Genomic DNA, 15,553 nt, shown 5'->3' on the forward strand with positions numbered 1-15,553 from the left:
CTGCTTGAATACCGCTCAGCATTGTGGGATCCGTACGAGATAGGGTTGATAGAAGAGATAGATAAGATCCAACGGAGAGCAGCGCGCTTCGTTACAGGATCATTTAGTAATCGCGAAAGCGTTACGGAGATGATAGATAAACCCCAGTGGAAGACTCTGCAGGAGAGACGCTCAGTAGCTCAGTACTGGCTTTTGTTGAAGTTTCGAGAACATACCTTCACCGAAGAGTCAAGCAGTATATTGCTCCCTCCTACGTATATCTCGCGAAGAGACCATGAGGATAAAATCAGAGAGATTAGAGCCCACACAGAAGCATACCGACAATCCTTCTTTCCACGAACAATACGAGACTGGAATAGAAGGAAGAACCGATAAAGGTACTCAAGGTACCCTCCGCCGCACACCGTCAGGTGGCTTGCGGAATATGGATGTAGATGTAGATAAGAGACACACGGCCATTCCTACAGAACCGTGCAGAAAGGCAGAAAGTTACGAAGTAGCTTGATACGGCTAGAGTTGGGGACACGTAATGGACCGAGGAACATTATCGAACATCGTCGTTTTGGCGGTCTTGGGTGTACTGTGTGGTGAGGCATCATGTTGCATAGATGTACTGACTCCGTATCTTTGAACACGGTACACTCACCGGTCAACTTTATCGTGACACTGTACCAGAAGTACACGTGGATCTTTTCAGAGGTGCATTTGGCCCTGACTTCATTTTCATGGATTTCAATGGGCGACCGCATCTAACAATGCAAGTGGATATGCTCTCGGAACGAGAGGATTTTGGGCAAACGGACTGGCTTGCCTGTTCCCCTGTTCTCAGGCTTAAATCCTATCGAACATGTGTGGAATGCGTCGGGAGGTGTATCACAACACGTTCACGTGCACCAACAACCATACAGCAGTTGTCATCCGCACTAGTGAGGAATGGAACCCGCTACCACAATAACTTCTTACCGAACTTGTGGTCAACATGGGAGTACGTGGCAGAGCATGCACTGCCGTCCGTAGTAATCAAACGCCTTATTAAGTACCAGTCCCACTTTCTGTAATGTCCAGATGACCGTCATAAATCGTGGTGGCTTCAATGTGATTACCGTCTGAATAAAAATGCAATTTCTGTTCGTCTTATTGCGTATTTACTTCAGTTACATTCCTTACTATACAGTAGCAGTTCTTTCTATATATGATCCAACTTCCATCGTGCAATGTTACTTGGCAGTGACACATCATGCGACCGGCCTTATGTTTTGTACTACCGGTACAGTCATTCTTTTATGAAGCTTCAGTTTAGTTTCCTTTCTGGTTTCACATATCAGGTTTCTACTAACTGTTCTACATATACGTTTAAATTCATAGTCTTTTACTTCTATGTCGCGATCTATTGTCGTTGATATTTTGCTTCCAAGATAGTTCATAATATTTTTCCACTTGTTTCAGTTTTGGATATTTTAATGTTTTTTATCAGAAATGCCACTACTTTTTGTTTACATGGAGACTTTATTGTCCATATTCTTCTACCATATTTTTTTGATGTAGAGCTCCCTTGGTAAATTATCTTCTGTCTGTTGCATAATAATATCGTATGTATGCAAAATACTACTTAATCTATACTGCGATGAGAGCTTTATACCACACTTAAAAGTGATTCATCGACTTGTTTCGGCACAAAATTTCTTTGAACCAAGAAAAATAGATTGGCGATATTTCGGTGCAAATGGAGAACTTGATACTCATGTTTAAAACTGATTCACTCCTTGATGTCTGCAATTACGTCTGTAATACGATAACTATATTGCCTGATGAAAGCATCCACATATATCGAGACGCTGACCTGTTACGGGAGCTCCAAATAAGGGAATGGAGAGTCGTTGCTCCCACTGTGGGTCCCAAACGCGTTTTACGATCGCAGTCGTAAATGAGAACGAGTTCTCGCCGATTGGATATAAGGAGGTACGGACAGACACAAAATCGATGTTTCATTTACTTATTTTTCTTGTAAATTCTGCTGTCCTGTCCAGGTAGCACATCACTCTGTGATGTTAACAGTGGAATATGCGGAACGGTTACAACAGGAAAACATTTCTTCGCATCAGTGCATATAACACAGCTCATTTGTACGTAGATTCGGTACAGGCTGTACAAATGCACTATCGATAAGGCATCGTATCACAAGTGTAACGTACAGTGTGACCGAGAAGTGCCCGTGACCCTAGGTAAAGACGGTATAAATTATGTACATTAGGGACGAGCGTATATAAACTACGTACCCAGTGGGAATGTTCACGGACCACCGTGCCTTAGAGATCTATCCACCCCCGTCTCCTCCTTGACATCTTGCTTCGTAAACTTTTCTCAACACTTTTCCACAATTCTTCACTAGTCTTGTATCGACTTCGAGCCTCGTGGGATTTGATTATTCCCCATAATGAACTGTGTGGCACGGTAAGGTCCGTGCTTCGTGATGACCACGGCAATGGGGCTAGAAATATTACTGAACCATCTGCAGTCCATTGGTCTCGAAACAACTCAAAAATAAATTCATTCATCTGAGTACCAACGAGTGTTGGAGCTCCCTGTTGCTGTACCCACACATGACCCATTATTCACTCCTCTTCGGACTGAGCTACTAACCTCGTTTAAATAAGAATTTCCATTAAAGTACGGTCACCAATAACAGGTCCGAAGTAGTATCGTGATAACATCCCAGCTCACACCATAACAAGAGGCAGTTTCATATCTTGTGCGTAAACGGGATATTCCTTAGATCATAAAACCGCATTCCTCCGGTGTGAACTGCGGTATATCGCGAATTCGACCGAAAATAATACTCTTGAGAGAGACAAGGCATTTGTCAATTGGGCCATCATAGTTTGGATGTTTGCATCTCGTAACTCCAAGACGTTGTCAGACAATTCATTCTCAAACATCGCTCTAAGGCCTTTCATTCGTGAATCTTTTTTTAATGTGGTCGTGCATTGTTGACCGCAGTACTTGAAGTTAACCTGCTTTTCTGCGAATGAATTTCGTCGGACACAGCTCAACCGATTGAGAGACGAAAGCATACGTCTCCTCCTGCGTTTTCGTATGTCCACTGCACAACCTGTCTTCGATCCTGCCTAAAGCAAAAGAATGTTTCTCCTAACTAAGCAGGGTTTCTTTGTGAAGTGGAGCCTTACCAAAGCGATCTGCAAAAGGACTCATTATGTTCGTCACTGTTTGCCCTATGTATAGATGTCCGTGTACCCTCAAACACGCCACTAGTTGCTCAATAGTGTAACCGTATCTGCTCATATCAGCCATGAGTTCACAATTTAAAACAAAGCAAACTGTAAGAAAACAATCACCAGTGCTTTTAGTCAGCTTCAAAACAGAAATATCTATATAAGAACTATTTATTTCCGCGACAGTAAAAAGTCAAGAGAGGTTATGAAGAATTCTGACGTACTCTATGAAGCCAAACAAAAAAGTATAATACGAATTTGAAGCTCATAACCATACGGGCTTCAAATGGCACAGTGTCGTGAAAGGCATACTTAAAAGTGCGGACTAAATTATTAGAAATTGGTGAAAAATGAAATGTACCGACATATTAAAACAATGTCGCGTACGGGATGTCGCGTACTAACACAACAATGGAGGAAGATAAATCTGTGTTTTCACATAAATGATATTTCATTCACTTATTGTCATAATCCATTGAAAGTAATCTTTCAGTGCATGCTATCTCATGATGTAATTTGGCTTAATGAGGTTGGGAACTATGTAGCCAAAAAAAGTATTTCAATCCAATAAAAAGAGGTCCAATACTTTCATAACCCATACATATTATAAAATGGAAAAATGTATCTGTATATGTTCAACATCTCCTCTTAAACCACTTGTCTGATTTAACCAAATTTGGTACACATATCCCTTACTGTCATGCAACAATCACTGTGGGGGTAAGAACCACCTACCTATCAAAGTTCGTGAGATATGACGTCACAGCAATGAACTGCGTGAAAAACTTCTGCATGTGCACAACGTTTAAATGTATTACTTCCTTGCTACTAACGCTTTTCGCAACACATTCTGCAAACAGCATTCACATTTGCCGCTAAATGTACCTACAAATTTATGAGGCTGTATGACACATAGATTGGGAGATAGGGCGTCATAAATATTGACATGAGTGAAAAAATGCCGCATCATGCATGAAGTTCTAACACATTTATTTTTTACTGCTAAGAGATTCCTATAGTCGAGTCAACTTAAGGAAATCCTTGACCTGGCAGCGCTTTTGACAGCTTTCAACGGCGAAGCGCAAACAGCTGTAGACGAAAACAATAGCGCTCTATAGAGCTATGAAGAAGCGTTGCCATAGAGACGTTTACAAAATCGTGTTTTAGGAACACGAAGCAGCTGCGCCCAGTGTACAGAAACTATGAAGGATGCTATACTTACACATTTGTTCATTATGCATGTTTCTTTGTACGACTGTTTAATAATTTCAATGGCGTTTTCACGAATACATGGTCATTTTTCGATATTGCACTACAAACAGAGTTCATTTTTTCGTTTCTAATAGAATTTGGCCGAAATGAATACTTGGGTAATGTCGGAATAGTCAGCTAGTATTCTACAAAAAGGCTAATAAACGAGTATATTCGTAAGTATCGTACAGATTAATTTGGAGAATATGTAGATAGATACAGACACCAGCCACGTTCAGTGTTCAGCTTCCAAAAAATTGTTCCTAAAGTCTTAGTAGACACCCGGGATTTAACACTTAGTTACTGCGGCCACCGGACGATCTGCAGTGGCCTCTTCTCTAATAAGTAGGCGCTACTACAATAAGACGACAAAAGTCATGGGACAGCGATATGCACACACACAGACGGCAGCAGTATCGCGTGCGCAAGGTATAAAAAGACAGTAAATTGGCGGAGCAGTCATTTGTACTCATGTGATTCGTGTGAAACGATTTTCGACGTCATTATGGCCGTACGATGGGAATTACAGGCTTTCAACGAGAAATGGTACTTGGAATTAGACGCATGAGACATTCGATTTAGGAATCCACAGCGTCAAGAGTGTGTCCAGTATACCAAAATTCAGCATACCTTTCACCATGGACAACAGTCTATACTTAACGACTGGTATCAAGAGAAAGAAAACTGGCGTTCTACGGATCGGAGCGTGGAATGTCAGATCCCTTAATCGGGCAGGTAGATTAGAAAATTTAAAAAGGGAAATGGATAGGTTAAGGTTAGATATAGTGGGAATTAGTGAAGTTAGGTGGCAGGAGGAACAAGACTTCTGGTGAGGTGACTACAGGGTTATAAACACAAAATCAAATAGGGGTAATGCAGGAGTAGGTTTAATAATGAATAGGAAAATAGGAATGCGCTAAAGCAACTACAAAAAGCATAGTGAACACATTATTGTGGCCAAGATAGATACGAAGCCCACACCTACTACAGTAGTACAAGTTTATATGCCAACTAGCTCTGCAGATGACGAAGAAATTGAAGAAATGTATGATGAAATAAAAGAAATTAATCAGATAGTCAAGGGAGACGAAAATTTAATAGTCATGGGTGGCTGGAATTCGAGTGTAGGAAAAGGAAAAGAAGGAAACGTAGTAGGTGAGTATGGATTGGGGCTAAGAAATGAAAGAGGAAACCGCATGGTAGAACTTTGCACAGAGCACAGCTTAATCATAGCTAACACTTGGTTTAAGAATCATGAAAGAAGGTTGAATACATGGAAGAACCCTGGAGACACTAAAACGTATCAGATAGATTATATAATGGTAAGACAGAGATTCAGGACCAGGTTTTAAATAGTAAGACGTTTCCAAGGGCAGATGTGGACTCTGACCACAATCTATTGGTTAAGACCTGTAGATTAAAACTGAAGAAACTGCAAAAAGGTGGGAATTTAAGGAGATGGGACCTGGATAAACTGAAAGCACCAGAGGTTGTTTAGAGTTTCAGGGAGAGCATAAGGGAACAATTGACAGGAATGGGGGAAAGAAATACAAGAAATACAGTAGAACAAGAATGGGTAGCATTTAGGGATGAAGTAGTGAAGGCAGCAGAGGATCAAGTAAGTAAAAAGACGAGGGCTAGTAGAAATCCTTGGGTAACAGAAGAAATATTGAATTTAATTGATGAAAGGAGAAAATATAAAAATGCAGTAAATGTAGCAGGCAAAAAGGAATACAAACGTCTCAAAAATGAGATCGACAGGAAGTGCAAAATGGCTAAGCAGGCATGGCTAGAGGACAAATGTAAGGATGTAGAGGCTTATCTCACGAGGGGTAAGATAGATACTGTCTACAGGAAAGTTTCAAGAGATCTTTGGAGAAAAGAGAACCACTTGTATGAATATAAAGAGCTCAGATGGAAACCCAGTTCTAAGCAAAGAAGGGACAGCAGAAAGGTGGAAGGAGTATATTAGAGGGTCTATACAAGGGCGATGTACTTGAGGGCAATGTTATGGAAATGGAAGAGGATGTAGATGAAGATAAAATGGGAGATACGATACTGCGTGAAGAGTTTGACAGAGCACTGAAAGACCTGAGTCGAAACAAGGCCCCCGGAGTAGACAACATTCCACTGGAACTACTGACGGCCTTGGGAGAGCGAGTCCTGACAAAACTCTACCATCTGGTGAGCAACATGTATGAAACGGGCGAAATACCCTCAGACTTCAAGAAGAATATAATAATTCCAATCCCAAAGAAAGCAGGTGTTAACAGATGTGAATATTACCGAACAATCAGTTTAATAAGCCACAGCTGCAAAATACTAACACGAATTCTTTACAGACGAATGGGAAAACTGGTAGAAGCCGACCTCGGGGAAAATCAGTTTGAATTCCGTAGAAATACTGGATCACGTGAGGCAATACTGACCTTACGACTTATCTTAGAAGAAAGATTAAGGAAAGACAAACCTACGTTTCTAGCATTTGTAGACTTAGAGAAAGCTTTTGACAATGTTGACTGGAATACTCTCTTTCAAATTCTAAAGGTGGCAGGGGTAAAATACAGGGAGCGAAAGGCTATTTACAATTTGTACAGAAACCAGATGACAGTCATAAGAGTCGAGGGACATGAAAGGGAAGCAGTTGTTGGGAAGGGAGTAAGACAGGGTTGTAGCCTCTCCCCGATGTTATTCAATCTGTATATTGACCAAGCAGTAAAGGAAACAAAAGAAAAATTCGGAGTAGGTATTAAAATCCATGGAGAAGAAATAAAAAACTTTGAGGTTCGCCGATGACATTGTGATTCTGTCAGAGACGGCAAAGGACTTGGAAGAGCAGTTGAACGGAATGGACAGTGTCTTGAAAGGAGGATATAAGATGAACATCAACAAAAGCAAAACGAGGATAATGGAATGTAGTCGAATTGAGTCGGGTGATGCTGAGGGAATTAGATTAGGAAACGAGACACTTAAAGTAGTAAAGGAGTTTTGCTATTTGTGGAGCAAAATAACTGATGATGGTCGAAGTAGAGAGGATATAAAACGTAGACTGCCAATGGCAAGGAAAGCGTTTCTGAAGAAGAGAAATTTGTTAACATCGAGTATAGATTTAAATGTCAGGAAGTCGTTTCTGAAAGTATTTGTATGGAGTGTAGCCATGTATGGAAGTGAAACATGGACGATAAATAGTTTGGACAAGAAGAGAATAGAAGCTTTCGAAATGTGGTGCTACAAAAGAATGCTGAAGATTAGATGGGTAGATCACATAACTAATGAGGAAGTTATGAATAGGATTGGGGAGAAGAGAAGTTTGTGGCACAACTTGACCAGAAGAAGGGATCGTTTGGTTGGAAATGTTCTGAGGCATGAAGGGATCACCAATTTAGTATTGGAGGGCAGCGTGGAGGGTAAAAACCGTAGGGGGAGACCAAGAGATGACTACACTAAACAGATTCAGAAGGATGTAGGTTGCAGTAGGTACTGGGAGATCAGGAAGCTTGCGCAGGATAGAGTAGCATGGAGAGCTGCATCAAACCAGTCTCAGGACTGAAGACCACAACAACAACAGCAGCTGCTTTTGCTTGGAGTTGTGCTAACACACTAGCAACACTGCATGAAATAATCGCAGTAATCAGTGTGAGGCGTATAACGAACGTATACGTAAGAACAGAGCGCCGAAAATTGGTGTTAATGGGTTATGGCAGCAGACGACTGACACAACTGTATTTGCCAACATTTTGAACAATTGAACGGAATGATTTGGTCACGCATATCAGCTGACATGAATCACAACGAACATTTATGTGACACAATCGAGATGCTAGTTAGTGCATAAAATTCTGCACCGGCAACAGTTTCGCAATTTGGACGGCTATAGTGGCAGCATGAATCAATATTTCTGCAGGGAACTGCCAATGACTTGTTGAGTGCATGGCATGCCGGCAAAAAGGAGCTCCGATCAGATATTAGGTGTCCCATGACTTTTGTCACCTCAGTGTGCCAAAGCCCATCAGACAAAATATCAATAACCCCTTTAAAAGAGCACAATGGTCAGTTTGGCGGGAGATAGATGGTGTAGAACCGGTACCGGGATGCCATGTGACCTATACTGACGCAAGGCCTGGAAGTGAAGTTGTGCGTAGGTGCCAGTCAGTTCTATGGAATCAACGCAGTAACATGGGTCGATGTGGGGATATGTCAGAATGGAGCTATCGTGTTTGGACGCGTCCATGACCATACTGTGAATGAAGTTGCCCGATTTGCTGATGTATCGTTGCAGACTGTCTAACGTGTTTACATTAAATGGTGTACCACTCGCAACTATGTAACATGACTTAAAAACAATGCTCGTAAAGAGATACTACCTGACACGGTCCAGAGAAGTGTATCATGTCCCAACAGGAATTACTGCTGTCAATTAATGCAGCCCGTCTCAACAAGTTTCCGAGCAAATATCCTGAGGGAACTTCGGGCATTTGGCATTTCTAGATGGGTAGCTCGCCATTGCTCACAGAGGAAAATAAAGACTCGCGGCGCAGTGCGTCAAATAATACAAAAAATGACCAGTAACTACCCGGGGGCGTGAAGTCTGGCTCGACGAGTGGCTACTTCGCCTCTTGTTAAACGATGCAAGGCGCCGAATGCACCGATCTTTAAGCCTCATTATGTGGGTGGTGTAGTTCACGTCAGAAGTGGTTCTATCATGTTTTGTGGTGTTTTTCTACCATGATCTGAACCCATGCACTTAGGTTACTGTGAATGTGAGCCAGGATGTGTATTCCGACATTCTCGGTAAGGAAGTGTTGCTCATTCTCCTCCATCTTCATGATGGGTATACTGTAGACACTTCTGACTTTCAGGATCGGAGCAGCCTTTTTCACAGGGCTACATGCATGCGTCCCTGGTCTGATGCATCCTAAGGCACCATATCGCAATACGACAGGCTTGCTGAATCACCAATTTTAACCATGTCCTGAAGAAACATGTGGACTTCGTTAGTTGCCGAATTGAGTCCATAAGAGTTATCGACGGTGTTACACGATATTAAAGAGATGTTCCCTGCGGATGGCTGACATCTTATATGGTGAGATTATGTCACAATCTTACGAAACCATTACCACGAACACGCCAAACTTATTTAGACAATCGAAAGAAACAACCATGCATGGTTCACACCTTACGTCCAACGTGCTTGGCAAGTCGGAATCATCATCCACCCTCCCACAGGTCCACAGAAACTCTCGTCTTGCTAAGTCTATGGTTTTTGCTAACCATGTACCATTCTCGAAAGTGCGGGTCACTCTTTCAGAAAGTTAGATGCACTTTCTAACGTAGCAACTACAGTATGTAGTACTGTATAAATATAACAACTCTATTTTACAATTTTATTTAAAGGCTTCAGTAGAAACTTTTCAAATGGTTCAAATGGCTCTGAGCACTATGGGACTTAACATCTGTGGTCATCAGTCCCCTAGAACTTAGAACTACTTAAACCTAACTAACCTAAGGACATCACACACATCCATGCCCGAGGCAGGATTCGAACCTGCGACCGTAGCAGTCGCGCGGCTCCGGACTGAGCGCCTAGAACCGCTAGACCACCGCGGCCGGCTAGTAGCAACTTTAATAGTAATAATAATAATAATAATAATAATAATAATAATAGCAGAAGGGCTTCACCCAAATTTATACCCAAGTAATACACGCCATTCATAAGGCGACGTGAATTAATATATTTTCGTTACTAATCAAAGTAAATGTAAAAGAGAGTACGTAGAAGGCAGTGGGCAGGCATACGCCGAATGATTGGTACAGAAGGCTCTGAGTCACCTTGAGCGGGAAGGCGCACTGGTTGACATGCTCGTATATAGATGGGAGTGCCAGTTGCACGGAAAAATGATAGGTTTCTAGTACCTTCTAAAATAATTTCAATGTAGTAATACCGCTCCGGAATCAGAAAGCGCGCTTGATTGTGAATGCTGAGGGGGCTGAGGGGAAACCCCCCCCCCCCCCCCGCTATGTTGAGAGAGAAAATAATCCGACTTGTTCTTAACCCTTCAGGTTAAAAAAAAAAATATTTTTAAATGTAATCTAAAGCATGTAATTAAAAACAGGGCTTAAGAAAAGGATCTCCTTTCTTATATGCTACTTTCTTTCATTTCTTTCATTAGTTTATAAAATGAGTAACGACATGATTAACATCGGCGCGGAGGTGCGAATGAAGTGGAGGTGAGCGCTGGATTTGTCATTGGCACTTTCGCTCTGGAGAGTCGCTCTGGGTCCGTCTTGATGGACAGACCTATGTCTGACCGCTCCGATTATAATCCTCCTACCTCTGCGGCTAATTACGCTTTTGTATATGACCGTGTACCTAAAGTCCCTACTCTCTGGGGAAAAGGCATCTACTCTGAAGAAAAATACAAAACCGAGCGAAGTAGATGAAACTATAACCCACTACTCAGCATTTTAGCGATGACGATTAGAAACAAAGCTCGATTAACTTAATATATTTTATTATGCAGACTAATTTTTAATTAACAGTAGTTACTGTAAAATTTGGAGAAAAGGTTTTCAAAGTTTTCATTACTGAAAAGAACAAACAGTCGCCAGTTCCCCACCGGAACAAGAATAATTAAATTGAAACTGACTTTATACTCGTAAGCAATATTACGTCAGAGTAGTTACTGGCGTCATAATGTAGGAACAGTACCTGATGCCTACTTTCAAATACTTCATACTACACATATCTCAGTAGTCAGAAGATAATTAAATAGCAGACACATACAACATATTACATTAATTTGGAAAGTTCAATTAAATTAAGATTGTTTACTGACTATGGACAGAAATTTTTTGCTACGTTACTCACCGTAATACTGACTGTCGTAACTGTAGCAAGCAGAAAGGTTGTTTGAATTTACTCATTGGTAAGGAGAGTCATTTACGTAACAGTTACTCTGATATTTCTTCGTAATAAGAGTAAGCTGTAAGTTAGAACTGTACTTTGACAATGAAATTCAGTGTCCAAGTTACGTACAGTTTTACTACCAAATTGTTATTATGAACGTTACTCTAATTTTAGCAAATGAATTAATACTGGCTTTTGCATCATTATATTTCTGACATTATTCATACTACACCCAAAGATTTCATTATTACATAACTGTCCAAAAGTTGGAAAAATTGTGTGTCGATAATCTAATAAATTAATGTTTACTTCATTTTCAGTTCATTTGCTGATTAGCTCGGTTCCTACAAAGGGATGGGATGGATACTACTTGGATGGTGACATTGGAAAATTATTTACGTGACAATGTGCACGAAAACAATGTTATTTAAGCAATAAAATTCCAACTACGCTGGTCAGCGTATTACACTTCTAGTTGTAACAAGTCTAGATCTTACTTCACTTTATGATGCCGTCAGTTTGTCGAGTGGCTTCATTTAGCGGTAAAATAGGACACAGGTTGATCTTCTTGCCATACCATAGACAATAACAAGGGCCCACAGTACTCTTGATGTTATGTGAATTACTCTTGCTACATCTGTATTGTGCCCAATAAATGCCATAGCTTCCTCATTTTACACATCCGCCAAAAAAACCATTTCAGTTTTTACTGTTCCGCACTTCGGAAACAGATTTTTTATCTCCGCACTTTTGCTTGGCCACACCGGCGAATACTCAAACCAACGACACCAATCGTCTGCTCACGACACCGAACTGCTACTCTTTTGGCGCGCTTGCACGCCCAGCGACAATGCATTTAAAGTTTATTACACTCTTTGACAATATCTTTTCCCTGAATAAGCCAGCTTGTCTACTTTCAAAATGCTAACATTTCATGCGTATCCTCTTTCTTAGATTAGATATAGCATTTGTAGCTTGACAAAATATTAACAAGAATAATATTCAGCACAACTAATAAAACGAACCTCGCTGTGGGAACGTGGGAATAGCCGTTTACTCCATGCAAGTGCAGCGGACGTTAGATATAGGTTTTTACCCTTTTTCTGTCAGTTGAGTTAGCTTTTCTTTTCAGAGTTGGAAAAATAAAATATTTTGTGCAAAGCTGTAAGTGGGTTTAATTTGTTGCCTGCATAATTGGTGGCCCTAGGAAAAGTAAGTAAATCTCTCGCAACTTCACATTGTGTGGCAGTTTCGCCAGAGATGGAAGAAGCTAACAAAAATCTGCAAGCAATAAACGACGAGAAACGATGGCTAAAGCAAGATGTTGGGCTTTTGGAGCTTCCAACGCCGAAAAATGATATCAACCAGACGTATGGTTTTTCGATAATGGGGAACATCTTCGAGCAACAACGCTTAACCGAAGACCGCGAAAAATTCACTCTTGCAATTAGCAACCTGGTTCAGTGGGCAACAGCGATAGTCTGTGATATGATCATACATCAGCGCTCCAACAATCTTACACACTTAAAACGGCGTTGATCGCTCGCTGCATGAAATTACCTGAACAGTGACTTTCCCAGGTGATGTATCAGGAGAAACACGGGGACAGAAGTCCATCTGAATTTTGGAGACATTTACGCACTGAAGTCGACGGAAGCATGATATCCTATGAATTGTTACTGCACGTCTGGCTACAGCGGCTTCCTCATCAAGTTCAGCTGAAGGTGACTGCGTACGAAGGACAGTCTGTCGACAAGCAACTGCAAATAGCTGACAGAGCTTGCGCTGCTCTACAGTCAATTCTCGTAGCGTCCGCAGCAACGTCATCTGCCACTTCTGCAACAGAAGCCAATGATGACTCATCGGAATGGTCAGAAAAATCGAAGTTAAGCTGTGCAGCCACAGGTTAAGACAAAAACAAGGCATCGCTGAGGGGATCAGGAAACTGCAAGTCTAGATAGAAAATATGGCTACTCGCCTACATAACTTGGAGTTGCAGACGTCCACCAGGTCCACCAGTAACAAGAAGAGGTCATACTCCAAACAAGATGAAGCTCACGCCGACAGTTTTTGGTGATATCAACAGACGATTCGGGCCACAAGCTACGAGATGCACAGAACCTCGTGGATACCCAAATGGCGAGGGCAGCCGGCTCTAGGCGCCATGGGCTCTAGCTCTCACGAACGGCGCCGTTCAAATGGCTCTGAGCACTATGAGACTCAACTGCTGTGGTCATTAGTCCCCTAGAACTTAGAACTACTTAAACCTAACTAACCTAAGGACATCACACACATCCATGCCCGAGGCAGGATTCGAACCTGCGACCGTAGGAGTCGCACGGTTCCGGACTGCGCGCCTAGAACCGCGAAACCACCGCGGCCGGCAACGGCGCCGTATGTGAACGAGGAACTAAGTGACAGTTGCACGCAGCAACACGCACAGCCAAGGTAAGGCACTTGAAGGCTTCCTGTATGCTATACCTTTATGCCGCTTTGTGTCACCTTGGGAGTGTAAGCTAACATAGCACAGATTACAAGTCGTTGATACACTCTCATGCTTCAACTTCCTGATAGACACCGGCTCGGAAGTGAGTGCCTTGCCGGCCCTGAGCTATGTTAAGGATACGTGGGGGCCTTTGAAATTGATAGCAGTTAACAAGTATAAACACGTACGGTTATAAAGAGATCACGATGGCTATGGTTTATCTATCGGTTACATGTGGAATTTTGTAGTGGCAGATATTTTACAGCTGATCTTAGCTGCAGTTTTCTTGTTTCACTTTGCATTAACCGTAGACTTGGCAAATAACTCTCTTACTACCGGATCGAATAGGGGCATGATAAAAGGTTTTCGGTGCAGACTGTTTTAGGAGGTCAGTAGCTCAGCTATACAGTCTCCCCAACAAGAAGCCACAAAGACTACAGTAGTTAAACATAATACAGTGCATTATGTATGCACCATCCCAGGTCGGACAGTATCAAGACGCGTCCGCAGATAAGCCCCAGAGCGCTTAGCGGAGACAAAAGCGATATTTGAGGAGATGGTCCAGACTGGAGTAATTAGAAGGTCTGACAATTCTTGGGCATCCCCTCTCAACATAGTACGCAAGAAAGATGGCACATGCCGTCCCTGTGGCGACTACCGCCGATTGAACACGACAACAATCCTGGACAAGTACCCCATACCAAACATTCAAGAGTTTACTTACGCTCTAGGGGGTACGAAAGTATTCTTAATACTGGATTGTCGTAAGGCATACAATCAGATTCCTGTGGCTCTGGCTGACGTGGCAAAGACGGTGGGGATCACACCCTCTGGGCTATTCGAATTTCTGTTTCTGCCATTCGGACTCAAAAATGCGGCCCATTCCTAGCAAAGACTCATTGATGAAGTACTCCAGGGATTACCTTTCTGTAATGCATATCTGGATGATATCCTCGTATTCTCAGAAGATATGCAATCACGTGACAGACATATTCAGGAGGTACGACAGAGGCTCAGTGCATATGGAGCAGTGTTAAACTAACGCAAATGCGTCATGGGTAAGAGTCAAGTAACTCTTCTCGGCTATATAGTCTCAGCCGACGGTATACAGCCATTACCGGAGAAGATCGACAAGCTGCGCAACCTACCCAAACAACTTAGGCGTACGGTAAATTTTTGCCGGCGTCATTTACCAATTACCGCCGAAACACAGGCGCCGCCTACGAATGCACTGCCTGGCAAGAATACCACAGGAAAGCGAAAGCTGCAATGGACACCAGAACCTATAGCGTGAGCTTTCAGCAACATCAGCTATAAGTGCTCGCCAAGGCACTTCCGGCACACAGAGTTTGTCAGTCAATTCACCACGGATATAAGGCACATAGAGGCGCGAAGAATCTGTGTGGGAACGTGGGAGTAGCCAGTGACGCGTGCTTCGTTTACTCCGTGCAAGTGCAGCACACGTTAGATAAAAGTTTTTACTCTTTGACTGTTAGTTGAGATAGTTTTTCTTTTTCGAGTTGCAAAAATAAATTATTTTGTGCAAAGTTGTATGTGGGTTTAATTTATTGCCTACAACGTAGAGTCGGCCGAGGTGGCAGAGCGGTTCTAGGCGCTACAGTCTGGAAGCGCGCGACGGGTACGGTCGCAGGTTCGAATCCTACCTCGGGCATGGATGTG

The sequence above is a fragment of the Schistocerca gregaria genome, chromosome 1 (assembly GCF_023897955.1).
Source record: "Schistocerca gregaria isolate iqSchGreg1 chromosome 1, iqSchGreg1.2, whole genome shotgun sequence".
Classification (NCBI taxonomy): domain Eukaryota; kingdom Metazoa; phylum Arthropoda; class Insecta; order Orthoptera; family Acrididae; genus Schistocerca; species Schistocerca gregaria.